The sequence below is a fragment of the Ischnura elegans genome, chromosome 13 (genome assembly GCF_921293095.1).
Source record: "Ischnura elegans chromosome 13, ioIscEleg1.1, whole genome shotgun sequence".
In the NCBI taxonomy this organism is placed as follows: domain Eukaryota; kingdom Metazoa; phylum Arthropoda; class Insecta; order Odonata; family Coenagrionidae; genus Ischnura; species Ischnura elegans.
Window position 1 is genome coordinate 14,258,119 of NC_060258.1, and position 10,958 is coordinate 14,269,076.

Consider the following 10,958-nt stretch of genomic DNA (forward strand, 5'->3'; position numbering starts at 1 on the left):
TCCGTTCTGTTCTTTGCTGACTTGTTCTTTGTTGTCTGAGACCTGTGCTCTCCCGTGCACGGCCTTTTATCCATTCCTCCTCTACCCAGCGTTCCCCGCAATAACGTCGTCTGCACCGCACATGTAAACTGACGACGTTAGTGGGGACTGAGCGAACTATATTCTTTTTTTTCATCTCTCACTTGTTCAACGAGGCACAAATTTTGAATTGTAATACAATACCCTTGATACCAAATTTATCTTACATAAAAAATATAAATAAAAATAAACCACTTAAAAAAAATACCAAATAAGGCGTTTCGCCACAATATGTAGTATCTGATGAATGTTTTCCTCACTTCTATGCTTGTAATTTATGAAACTGTTAGAAGATACTTCTTGTTGTAGAAAGCCCTCTTTTCCGCCGCTGTTCTACTGACTATTTCTTTCGTGCTTCCTCAGTTGATAGTCATTAAACTTCCTAGGAAACAAAATCTAAACCCTATTCAAGCTTTTGTGTTCCTAGTTTGATCGCTATCCTAGTCTCCTCTCTTTTGCTGCATACTAGAATCTTAGTTTTCGTATTGTCGATTATCAACTTAAAAGTGTCCTTCGTCCTTTGCTTGTTTTTCGGTGTCTTCTTCGAATAATTCTTGTCTATATTATCCGCACTTCTCTACTCTCTTCTCTTTGGGGATAGAATTGATTATATTATTTTTTATGTCACCAGGCATATCTTCCGTTGCAGCGGTGGAACTTGGATTCTTCCTGGAGGAGTAATACAAGGGTCTGACAGGTCTTCTCATATTTGGGATTAAACACAAAATACAATAATTACCATGGAGAATAATCTCTTCACTTCGACATGAAAGTTGTTAATATCAAATTAAATGATTGAGGCTCATTAATACACAAAATAAAAAGCACGTAATCATAACCGCACCAAAAATCTTTTCTTGTTTTTAAGCGTCTTGGGGTGTCCTGCCCCCCTTCAATCCGCCAATAAATTAATTGAGTACATATCACAGATAACTCGTTACAGTTTAGTTAAAACCTTCTCTCCTGCAATTTTTATTATATCTGCTGGAATGTTATTGATATTTGGAGCATGATTATGTCGCTGGTCCCTCACTGTAGCTTCAAATTCTAATCAAAAGATGCTCGCTCAAATGTCATCTTTTTCTACTTCACTTTCCTCTTGAATAAATTTTAGCTGAGTTTCCCTCGGTAGTTAAAACCCCTCCAGGTATTCATTACATCTCTTTACTTTTGCCTTCGTTTTCAATGAAAATGTCCCGATCCGTCATATACGCAAATTTATCGAAAACAATTACTGCTCCAGCGTCAAACTGCAGATTGTGAATATGTTGGGTTGCCAAGGCTTTGTTGAATTAAATAAAGGGGATGATGTCTGGGGAGGTATAGGCGAGTTTCCTTCCCTAGTAAAATCCCATCCAGGTATTCCTTACATCTCTTTCCTTTTGTCTTCGTTCTCAATCGAAATATTACGATCCGTGATGAGAGATTTTCGTGGTGCGTGAGAATTAAAATATTGCGGATATCCACGGGAAGTTAATTTGAGTATCTCCTAATCAATGCGTGAACATCAATGAAAATTCGTGTTTAACTCGTTAACGCCTAGCGGTACCAAATGGTACCAGCTGATATTGCAGTGCTAAACGTAACTTTTTTGTCATTTATCGTAATTTTTTAGAGTTTTAAATTAATAAAAATATTTACATTAAAAATTTTCCCAAACGTTTGCTATTTTAAAGCTGTAATTAATGCATTTTTAAACTTGAGAATTATCAACTAGCCCAAAAAAAGAAATTTTTAGAGCAAGCATTGCAATTTACTTACTTACGTCTCATGTACCGTTAATAGATAAAAGTTGTAGTGTGCAATTATGATTGTTACAACATTTTCATACCTTATAAAGTATGCTTATTTGATGTGAGCCTAATATTTATGATGCAAAATATTTTGCTGCTACTATATGGTACCGATAGGCGTAATTATTGGAGGCAAAAGAATAAATTTTGCACCTAATGACTCAGGATTTCATTCACATTTAGTTACACAGTATCCACAAAAATGGCAGAAACTCTATAATTCAGGCGTAACCGGGTTAAATATTACTCGAAATGGGTGAAAATTTCGTTTTTAACCGATAAAAGGATATATGTTTTTCCGGAAATCGTTGGAACTATCGTGCATTCACACAACGATTGTTAAAATGCGTGCTACCCTCTAGATCTGACGTTTAAAATGAACGAGAAATTGACGGTTAGCGGAGCTGTTGAAGTATGCAGGGTCAATATATTACTGTGTTCAACGTGTATTTAACGAATGATTTTTCTTCCGCCCATACACTCCCTTCCTAGTACAAGTCCATGACAAAAATAAAGCAAAGAGAGCTTCACGAACTTTTCGTCTTTCTCTCGTCACTTCCTTTTCCGGTCTCCCAGCGCCTAACCATCGTAAAGTAGCATCGTTCGGAACAACGTTAACATGCATTCGCACTGCCAGTTCGGCCAACTATCGTTGGGACGATCGCTCGGACAATCGTTATCTGAACGAGGCATACCAAACTTCTGCTTGGTTACCAAGTAAATAAATACGATACATCTTCACCTAGATATGGATCTATCAAATCTTTCTGGGTGGTAAATAAATGAATGTTTAAAAACGTTCGAAATATAATATTTATTAATCGCATAATTATTTACCTGCTTGCCTCTACTCCACGCATCGCTTTAATGACGAACCAATCACTGTTTATTCAGGAAATCAGTCGCCATAAGGGAGACGACCAAAGGTAAACTGTGCCATTGTGCCTTATTAAATCCCTCTTAAGTCAGTTTGTCCTTATAAAAACTACCTCAAAGCTCGAAAATGATTTTTACCTGGATCTCTTGCATTCGAGGCTCTACCCCTCCACTGTCTTATATGTTCCACTGTCACTTTTTTCTTTGTTTCACGAAAACTTCTAGTGCAGACACGCCAGTGCAATAATGACTCCGCGTACCGTAAAATGTTTTCGTTTTGTCAACTTCATGAACTTTTGTAACTCAAACCCAAAGAAAACTAATACGTCTAGAGCATTAATCTTCCACAATAAGCTGCAAATATTTTTTGGAATAAGTAGAATGACTTTGTCGTATTTTTAGAACGCATATTTTGTTGTTGGTTGGCGAAAATTTTTAAACATTATTTAGTCCTACAGTTTATCCCGAAATTAAAAAAAAACACTGGTAGGAACCCTTTTTAATTTATGTGTCATTTTTCTATGAACGATAATTTATAGAAACATTGATATTTGTGAATGTAAATAACCCTCTTGCATGCCATGTTGCCAATCCACCACAGTGGTCCGCGCCTGGCCAGTGCCAGTTACCGGGAAGCAAAGTTTCGCTCGCAAGACGTGGCAACGCGGCATTCGTTCGCTCCGGCGTATTTTTTTAACGGCCATATATAATCTTTAATACCTAAAAATCGTGTACTTTCAGATCATATAAAAATCAAATATATATTAAGGAGTTTTTCTGTCAATTTCATTTCTTTATTTCTTGGTAAATTGTATGATTGGGTAGGTTTTTAATATTTTCGTAATTTCACAACAAAATATGCGTTTCGCGAATACGAAAAAGCAATTTTATTTATTTAAATTAATGTTTGCAACTTACTGTGGAAGATGAATGCTGTGGACGTAGTAGTTTTCCCTAGGTTGAGTTACAAAAGTTCATGAAGTTGACGAAACGGACGTCATTTTATGGTGCGTGGAGTCATTTATCGCACTCGCGTGTGATTCATACGTGGCATAAACTATACAAATGGAAATTACACTTGTTCTGCAAAACAATAGTTCAAATAATGACTGGCTACAAATTAGGGTGTTTCTGGCTAATATTGGGTCGCTGAATCCGCAAATGACCTCCGTTTTTTTCTATGACCCTCCATTTTTACGCAACCCCTAAATTGGAGAAAACAACCCCTTTTCTAAACTTATCGCTTTTCAATGGATTTCTACTAATGTTATCTGGTTCTGATTGAAAACAAATTGATGTTTAAAGGCTATCAGGGTCAAGATAGAGACTAACTTCACCAGGGTTGAAAAGATGTTTGGGGTGAAAATTGAAAAAAAAAACTTTTAAAACATTGAAATAACCATTTTTCTTCTTTTTTATGACATATGATATGGTAGCTAATGGAAAAGTTTTTAAGGGATGAATACACTGTTCACCCCCTCAATTTTGTAAAGGATTAATATAATATAAAATATAAGTGGGGAAGGGGGGTATATGAGTAGTATCGGAGGAGGTTTAGGGAGGTGGTATGAAGAGCGGATGCAAAAATCTGGAATATGGGTTTCCTTTAAAACAGTGGCATATCCAATAGGAACCGAAGGTAAATCGTGGCCGCTGTTCATTAAAGCAACCATCAAAACTGTCTTCGACAAGTCGATGAATAGTCTCCATTGGTCTGGATCATTCTCAATTGCTAATTCAATTTCACCACTTCCATTTTCACCCCCTAAATCTTTTCAACCCTGGTGAAGTTAGTCTCTATCTTGACTCTGATAGCCCTTAAACGTCAGTTTTTTTTTTAAATCGGAAGAAGATGACATTAGTAAAAGTCCCTTGAAAAGCGATGTTTATACAAGGGGTTGTCTTCCCCCATTTAGGGGTTGCGTAAAAATGTAGGGTGATAGAAAAAAACGGAGGTCATTTTCGGATTCATCATCATCATTAGTCAACAATCCTAAGACTGGTTTGACGCAGATCTCCATTTCTCTCTCCTATCCGCTAATCTCTTCATAGCTACATATTTATTCTCTTTTACATCCTTTATAACCTGTCCTATATAACTCATTCGGGGCCGTCCCTTGCCCTTTTTCCCTTCCACCTGTCCTTCAACGATTGTCTTCATCAGACCATCGTGCCTCAAAATGTGGCCTACAAGGTTGTTCCGTATTCTTGTTAAGATTTTCATGAGGCTTCTCTTTTCTCCCAATCTCCTTAGCACTTTCTCGTTACTTACTCTGTCAATCCATTTTATCTTCATCATTCTTCGGTAGCACCACATTTCGAATGCTTCCACTCTTGACTTCTCTGCTGCTTTCAATGTCAAAGCCTCACTTCCATAGAGATCACTCCATATGTAGCATCTGATGAATTGTTTCCTTACTTCTATGCTGGTATTTTCAGCTGTAAGAAGACTCTTCTTTTCGTAGAAAGCCCTCTTTGCTTGCGCTATTCTAATGTGTATTTCTTTCTTGCTCCGTCCATCTCTGGTAATTCGGCTTCCCAGGTAAGAGAACTCATTCACCTCTTCAAGCTTATGCTTTCCTAGGTTTGTTTTAGCCTCCTCTCTTTTACTGCAAACTAATTTCTTAGTCTTCTTAGTTTTTCGGATTCGGCGACTCAAAATTAGCCAGAAACACCATAAATTGTAGCCGCGCATTTTTCGAACTATTTTTTTGCAGAACAGTGTTATGAAAATTCGCCGAAGTGAACGTCTAGCGCGCGAAACTCAAGAAGAACATTGGAGTGAACAGAGACTGAAACAATTCCATTCGAGATTCAGGAAGCACATTGACGTTCAATAAGTCAAACTATAAAACAAATCAATCCTAAATGGTTAACACTTTGAGTGCCGGGCGATAGTTTTAAAGCCCTAATGAAAATCCAGCCATTTTTACTAAATTCGAACATTTTTTTTTAAACATTAGCATCAAAAATATATTTATACGAGCGTGCTGCGCCCGCTCCCGGCGGGCTTCCCCCGCTCTTTTCAGTGTAGGTCCACAGAGGGATAAGCGCGTTTCTAATTTTAAAATGTAGAAAAAAAGGCAGGGTCTTATGTACAAATTTAATTATAATGTTCATGTACAAATTGAGGTCAGAGGACCTCTTTAAACATAACTTTTTTAAGTAATTACATTATCCTCTGTTAAACGCACATGATGACTCATACTTACGTATCGACAGGAGACTTGAATGTGGAATCAGCCTCATTTTGATAAAAGTTATTTAAAGAATGCGAGGTATTGTTGCAAATGAACAAATGTATCAGTTTGTGCGCAGTAAACGTCAGGAATATTTAGTTTTTTTATTATTACTTAAAAGCCAATTTTAGGAAACAATAGCAATATTTAGGAATTAAGATATACCGTCGCATGTTCTCTGATAAATTCTCCGCATTTTGGTACCTCATTTGTAGAGTTTGGTTGCGTTTAAGTTGAGAAAAAGAAATCTATATCGTTGAAATAATATAGAAGATAAGTGTATTTCAATAGAAATGGACTTTTTTCTTCTTATTGAATGAGTTGAGTCACATTTATTGCTGACTTTTAAATACATTTTTTTAAATAATGAAAACCTGCTGTTTTCGAAAAATAAAAAATTTGCAACAAATGATGTACCGCCATAAAATGCATATTATTTTTTATCACGCACAATTTGAGCTATATAAACCATGGAAATCATACAAAAGCATTGATCCAAGCAAATAATTCAAAATCCTGGATGACAAAAAGGATCACTGCACCATCGACGAACGGTTTATTCCTCCAAAGAATTTTGACAGTAAGTAGCCTAAAATGAGAATGCCGGTAGCTGCAGAGGACTTTTCGTCCTCAAAAGATTAAAAGAACTCTTTTTCCATCGAGCACTTGATTTTTTAAATAAAAGAACCACTAAGCAGTAAACTGGAAATATTACGGCTTCACGCAAACAGATTCTATAAAATAGATGGACGTAATATTACGTTCATTGCATTCTTCAGAGAGATTAACAGGATGTAATATTACGTCCATGGCACGCAAAGCGTTAACCTGCTTATTTACTTATTTTTTCCTTCTAATAAAGTGAGAAGTATAGAAGATTGCCACCCGTTACTCGGGGCAGCCGCTTAATTGGTGCAGATCTTGAAGAACAGAACCCAATAGATAGGAATATTCCAGAGTATTTTCCGCTTCATTGGGACAGCATGCCGCTTTATTGGGCCATGAATCGGCGATATTGACTCTATACTCGCGACGAAATTAAATGTTTTCGTCTTCAAAATACTATTTTTTTATATTTTCCTCCTTTGATTCACTCTTATTTTTCACAAATGTTCCTGTTCTTGCCCTATTTTGGAAGTTCTTGTTGTTAAACTATCCACAAGAGGATAGGGCTTTTCTTTAATAGGACTTAGTAAAATACATTCAGCGTCGCCCGAGGCTGTGAAAATATTTTCAACTAAATTGTTATAATTCTTAAAAAATCATAATAAAGTAACAAAACTCGCTGATTTGATAATCAAATTTATTGTTAAATAAACTTATGTTGCATTATAAGCATTCTTTAGTCTTCTTTTTATCATTTCAACGTTTGTTTATGCCCATTTACAGGATCAAAGTTTGTTTATTGCCATATCAATATCAAAGTTTGTTTATGGCCATATACTGGATAGTTCGCCTAATTGGGGCAGCCGCTTAGTTGGGGCAAAGTGCACAAGTCCCGATATGTCCCAATTAACCGGAATCTACTGTTATTATAAATTGAGTGTGTATATTGATGTCAACCCGCTATCTCCTCCACCGAGCTCATTAGACTTCAAGGGGATGATGCAACCGTATAAGACAGGTGAACATTTCATGATGCATATCTCCAAGGATATACAGCACAAAACTCGACTGTCTGCAAAAAAAAAGCATGACCTGAGATTAAAAAGCTCTATGGGCTATAAGAGGCAATCAATTTCAATGCAACAAAAAGCATAAGGAAGAGAATTTTTTCTACGTTGGACCATTAACTTCAAAGTCTTTCCCGCTTCATTGTATCTCCTGTACTTATTTTTTCTAAAAAGAAGTAACAGTTTTTGGCGCGTAAAGAAAGATCCCTAACATTGAGCGCTTTGTATTCCCTTAGGTTTCAATATTTTAAGAATTTTCATATAATAGAGCCAGATCTATTATCAAAAGTTTTTAGAAAACAAATTGCTATTATGTTTAGCAGATTGATACCCTCAAATAGGTTGGTTTCCTTCATCAAAGAAAACGAAAGGAATTGATTGCCTTTCGTTACCCACCATTAGTGTATTAATAATATACAAATTATTTGGTTTTTGAAATACCCCTTTAAACGAATGGCAATGGTCAATTTTAACCTCATTTGAAAAAGGCCAGATTGGCGCCCATGCGATGCCACTCCACGTGACGTCAGAGAGACCTAGTTTCTATACGAGTAGATAGCAGTTTTACATCGTCTGAGATTAACAATGCATGCACGAGGCACAGAGCACAGGGAAACATCTCTTAAGAATCACCTAGTAAAATTGCCTGTAGTCGGCAAATTTCCTTCGTTTGTAATCCTTATTTAAGCCCAGCGATACCAGCTAGCATGGTAGTCTGCTACCTGCTAGCATCCAGCGTCGTATCAGCGCACTGAGCCTCGCCCCAAGGTCACCTCACTTGCGGCAGCGGGAAACAGAACAACATCACACGGAGTTTTCCCGGCATTCATACTTACCCGTCGCGCGCTTGAAATATTTCACTTTAACACTACACAAAATAGATATCGTAATTTATAAATCTAAAAGCGTGAAATACTTACTGCAGGAGTAATAATCTTTCGATTTAGGCGATAAAAAAATGATAGGCAACCACCTTATTCGGTGACTTGCTTTATTTTACAGACAGTAGATCGGGGGTCACCAATTTTTTTAAATGTAAGGGCCACATTACATTTTTCCCACGTTTATGCGGTCCGAATGAATAACAAAACAATAAAAAACAAGTCATTGCCAGAAATGTAATTCTCTCAATAATTAGAGTTCAATCATGGAAAAATTAAACAATGTCTTCTTGGAAAAAATTAAGGTACACTAAATAATTTCCAGGTTTTAGTGTTTTGCAACCAAATTAACGTGACGGTTGACACTGTCGTTTCGACTTAAAAATTTCATTTGAATCAGGCTCCAGATTATGCGAGTCAGTTTTAAGAATTGATTTCAAATGGTCATCAGACAAATTTTCCCGATAGAGAAATTTTTAATGGCTCTGAAAATTTCCGCAGCTATGAATAATTCAGCGGTAAAAGCCGTACGGTAATTATTTCATCAAGGCCAACACACTGAAGGATTTGTTGGGCGATTCCAATTTAAAGCATTTTTGAAGAAGTACCTTCAACTACCTTGATGAAAAATATCAGTCACCTTCTAAACTATCACAAGAAATGAATGTGCCACAGTTTATTGTACACACTTAGAATTTATTTATAAATTTGATACTTGGTATCAATTTTGTTAAATTTAACAAATTTGCACATAATAGGTGCTTTGCTCATAGACAATGTGAAAAATATCTCAGCTTATTATCATCCCTCAAAAATATATAATACAAATAACACACGGTCTTAACAATATCTTGGCAACAAATAATCGTAAATATATTGAAAGTCACACATTCAATGCATGTTAACAGTCTTAAAAATGTGGAAAAAATGAGAACAATAGCGCAATCACTAAAATACATACACATATGTAAATTCTCTCCATAGGTGGACAAAAATACAAGGTACATCTCCTCGACACAATAAAAAATCTATATATTTAATGGGTAATTTTTTTCTGCAATGGTGGAATTACGGAATATAAAAGCAGTTGACTCTTAAACTATCCCGCTTTGCTCATTTCACAGCTATTTTCCCTTCCCTTCGCGAAAAATATCAAAAATATTCCAAAAAGCAACAATAATAAAACTAAAAAAGTGCAATCCCTCACAATTAAATGCATAAAAATACATGGGTATGTTAAGGCATGGATCATGAATGCATTTTCAAAAGCACCCAATAGTCAAGGTAAGTTGAATGAAATTTGACATGGTGGCGAGGAAAAACCAACCTCCATCACATTTAACTACAGCAACTCCCGATTATCCGGGCTAATGGTGGGGAGAGACGTCACGTATAATCGGAAAACACGGATAATCCAAAATTTGACTTTCATTTTTTTAAATAATTATAATTTAAGTATTTCGAACAATTTCGTATCATCTACACGAATTTCATGTTATTTAAGATTACTTTCCGGGTTCACTAAGAGCTTTCTTCGCGAGACCGCCATTTTTTAGCGATACTAACATGATTGTACTCTTACTAGTCCATATAAGACCTAGAAACATGATGCTTGTAAAAAGTAACACTTGCGTGAATACAGCTAGCACACGATCGCATCCTTTTTACGAAGGGGATTCTAACGGAAAATAATAGGCTCGGTGTATCTTAGCATTCATATGCGGTAAATCTGGTGATTTTGCGTTCCATTTTGTTTTTTATAGATTTCGCGGAAAATATTTTGCGAGAGTGAAAGTCATGCACGCATAATCCGAAACACGGATATACCGTATCCGGATAATCGGTATTCTATTGTAACTGCCACCAACGCAGGAGACATCTATATCAGGGCTCCCAAACCTAACTTTATTACAAAATTTACGTTTTTTTCCAGGTTTTCACGATCTTAAAGAGGTCAAATTCAAGTTCTGTTACTAAGCCATTTTGGGCAGAAATACTGATCACGTAACAATCACGCATGTGAACTTGGAACATAACAACTGCAACAGATGCCGTGATTGTAAACGCAGCAAGTAAAGTGGTATCTCCCACGACGCCACCTATCGATGGCAAAATCCAGGGCCGGCTGAAGTGTGTGCGTGGGAAAATGGAGGGTGGCAAGGAAGTGAAGAAGTAGTGCCTGATTTTTCGCCAGGATTAACGAACACTTAGGTTACCGGCCTTCTTATCACAGGGTTAAGGCCAATGTGTCGTCGTGACAAACGGACCAATATTTGCGCTTCCAATATACGTATGCATATAAATGCGTGGACAGTGTCTGCACGTGACTGAGCATGAAACGTGATCGACACATCGATTTTTCTTTTCATCCGTCAGTCGTACTTCTACAATGAAGTTTGAGTAAATTTTAAGGTTTAA